The sequence below is a fragment of the Xenopus laevis genome, chromosome 2L (genome assembly GCF_017654675.1).
Source record: "Xenopus laevis strain J_2021 chromosome 2L, Xenopus_laevis_v10.1, whole genome shotgun sequence".
Classification (NCBI taxonomy): domain Eukaryota; kingdom Metazoa; phylum Chordata; class Amphibia; order Anura; family Pipidae; genus Xenopus; species Xenopus laevis.
This window is the reverse complement of record NC_054373.1, coordinates 180106219-180109853: the sequence shown is the minus strand read 5'-3', so window position 1 is coordinate 180109853 and position 3635 is coordinate 180106219. Positions and strand designations below refer to the sequence as shown.

Genomic DNA, 3635 nt, shown 5'->3' with positions numbered 1-3635 from the left:
AGTGATGCACACTTCACACACTACAAGAATTCCCTCTGGAAGATCCTAGATTTCCATTCCCTAGCCTGTGGAGTCGCCTCCTAAACAGGAAACGTAGGGAAAATCCTAAAACACAAACAGACTCTGTGAAAGAGCCGCGAATTCCCTCATGGGCACTTTCATACAGATTATAGTTATTCTAAATCTTATTCACGCACTAGGCTGATGCCAGTTGGTCTCAACCTCATTCATCCAGCTCAAGACACAGGGATTCTTTCTCATTCATCAACCAACATGCATGTGTAGTTTCTATGACAGATTAGTCTAATGCTTCATAATAAGGAACGACATACATGACAAAAATAGTAAGGAAAAAGCATATTCCTATCATGAGTGGCATTTGAACTAATTGACAAAACACTTAACAAAACAATGAGCAAAATAGAACAGATTGAAAACATTGATACCCACACATGGAGTCTGCCGCAGCGGGAGTTACTTCGTACCTCAGCGATAGACCGCTTGCACTACCATCAGTATATCCTCTTGATAACTGGCACTTGAAGAAATACGACTGGAAAATTTCAGACGTCCAGCGTCCAGAAAATTATCACGCCGGGAGAGTCACCAAATATGTTGAAATTTTATTGCTATGACCTCGTTATACGGAAGGCAAAACATCGAGATAAGGCTATTTCAAATAAAATGAGGTTTATTGAGTTTAACAAAGAATTTTTAATGGTTTTGCCTTGGGAAAATGATCATGTTACACCGAAGTGTCCCACGAGCATTTTGCCAAAGACACTCCACTTTTCACAAGCTTTTATAGATTAAAATGGGAGTACACATACATACGTTATATAACTTGAATCCTCCCAAAATGTTGGAAGAGGACTGATGTTCTTAGCTACAGATATCGCACTGAAAATAGTTTCCCCGCTTACAACTGTCCCTCAGCCTTGCAGTTCTTTATCTGTTAAAAGCAGACACAGGGAGGAATCAGCAAATGAAGAAAACACTTCTGTAAAAAGGGGCCTCATCAAGTATCTGCTGACACTCTGAATTCTGTCAGTAACTTACAAAGTGACCTCTCATCACTGGGTGTCATTAATAAGAGAATAAATAAATGGGGGAACATCACCCATCCCTTCACCTTTCCTGCCTTGGGCATGTGGTTATTGCTGAGTCAGAATGATAGGTTTGTAGATATAGTAAGGGAAATACGTGGTGTAAATAAATTGGTTGGCATCTTTGTAGGCAACAGGTTTCTGTCAGTTGGAGAGGTCTATAGCTGCCTGATGAAGCATCTTGAAAGTTTAAGTGAAGCCGGAAAGAAGACAATTAATTACATTGAAAGAACAATTCCAGATCGATTCCTGCAGTTAGGAATAACCTTCCCAGTTACCAGGCTGCAGCACGTCACAACTGAACATCCCATGAGACAAATTGTACAGTCTGGATATTTCCGTGCCGGAGAACAATCTAGATTGCCTTGGAGCCACCCCAATGCCAAACTTTCATACTGGAGTGTGCAGATCCTCAAAGATCAGATAGAAGAGGCACGTCAGGAGGCTTTTCAGAGTCTTCAGGGAATGGTCCCACCACAAAATGCTAAAGACTATGAAGAAGTCTTCAACCTCCAGTTTGCCAATGCTCCTACATTTAATGATGATGCTTCTGCTAATGGAAACTTCAAGTTCTCTTTTTCTCTATCAGATCTACTCTCTGAGTTTAAGAAGCAGCACTGCCCAGGCTCTGAGCCAGCGTTCAGGGTGCTGGGCACTGCCATGTATGAAGAGGAGATTGCTCATTTTGTATTAGTCCACAGTCCTGAAACTACAGAATTCAGTGAACTACCGCCTGTGCCCATTGCTGAAAGAGATGCCAACCCCTTGCCTTTTGTCTTCCGTTTCCAAGAAGATGGAACATTTTATTGGAGACCAGAGTCTACAGCAGACATCTTAAAAATGAGAATCTCAGAAAAACAGTGCCACATGCGGGAATGTCCTGATTGTAAGAATGGAAAATGTGCCCAATATACAGGCACCCACTGTATCTGGAACCACCTGATATTTGTTTTCCACCTCCCTGAGAATGAGCCCCTGAAGATCCCACGGGAGAAGCTGAGGGAAAGTCTCTCTGCCTGTGAAGCTCTAAGTCCATATCTGAGAAAAGCAGAAACAAGACTCACAAAGACAAATGCAGAAGAAATCATCAGAAGTCTGGAGATAATATGAGCTGCCTCTTTACTCAGGTACAAATTCTTTTTCTTCTCATGTCTCCATCTGTTGTGCTTCTTCCTTCCATTCTTGCTCTGCTCTTGTTTATTTTTCCAAAATGTTGTACCTTGCTTTTGTCTTATATTAGTTGCTCTGCCCTCTTCATTTTATATCTTTATTTTGTCTCTCCTCTTTGCGCTTTCTCTTCCCCCTCTCGTCTTTACTCTCCCGCTACCCTGTGTCCTGTACAATAGCCATCCCTCTCCATATGCAATTCCATTCTTACCCACTCATTCTCCTTGTGTTAAACCTTTCTATCCAAGAAAGGGGCATTAGAACACCTTGTTGGGAGGGAACTAGAGTACTTGCTTGAGGAGACATAGATATAGATTATAGAGTACTGTATAATCTTTTGTTTTCTTCTGTATACCAGTCATACAATCCTTATGGAATGATGTTGCTGAACCTAAGGAATGGGAATGATAATCCTATTGGAGAAATACACTATATTCTGGTGAAGACCAGTGACAGTAATCACGGTGTGGGCCTACTGGTGTTACTCATTGTGTGAACTGTTAATTAATTAAGGTTTCATTGTATTGGGGTATGTGAAAGGGTTGGTATTTGTATGTCAAGATTTAGTTTAAATGATATGTTAGTGTTTAATGTAATGTAAATATGAAGATTTTTAGAAACTTACAGAATCTCAATAAAACCAATTTTTAGACCCAAATTTGTGTTTTTAGTGTTTCCTTCTTCATTTTGGCCAGCACTAACCAAAGATTGGCAGAAGACTTCCCAACTAAACTCGCCATGTTACTAGTGCTTCACACAACCTTAAAATGGGATTACATGAAATAAAGGTTGGTAAGCCTTCACCCCCTACATATACTTATTACTGCTCAGTGTTGTATTTCCCATTTATACAGTGAACATGTCACTAGAACTTTAACAAGGTAACCAGTGATATAATTTATTTTCAATTGCGTGCCTCCTGCCTCAAAAACAGATCCTGTTACTGATCTTTAGGGGGTGGAAATGTCCCAAGAAGCTGTAAGCTGAGCATTTTTAACATAACCCTTGGCTTATTGTAGTGTTGTCATACTTGGAGGACTAACATTTATTCAGGGCCCCCTTAGCTCATAACAAGGTTACAGATATATAGAAACATTGGGGTAACAGTCACCCTGCTATAGTTCCAGGGGTACCCAGGGTACAAATAAACACTCACCCCAAATCTCCCCCTAACTGGCCTTCAGACTGGGCCCCCTTAGCTCATAACAAGGTTACAGATGTATAGAAACATTGGGGTAACGGTCACCCTGCTATAGTTCCAGGGGTACCCAGGGTACAAATATTCACTTAAGGTTGAACCCATAGCAACCAATCAGCAAGAAGACTGTCCTGTCAATTGTTTGGTTGTTATGGGTTACTAGA

The 3635-nt window shown here is 40.9% G+C and overlaps 1 long non-coding RNA gene across 1 annotated transcript; it reads left to right on the top strand.

Annotated features, from left to right (window-relative positions):
* Positions 1 to 2144: 2144 nt before the first annotated feature.
* Positions 2145 to 2931, top strand: LOC121400070. Its single transcript, XR_005965533.1, has 2 exons — positions 2145 to 2233; positions 2632 to 2931. It is a non-coding gene; the product is annotated as an uncharacterized LOC121400070 (long non-coding RNA).
* The last annotated feature ends 704 nt before the right edge of the window (positions 2932 to 3635 follow it).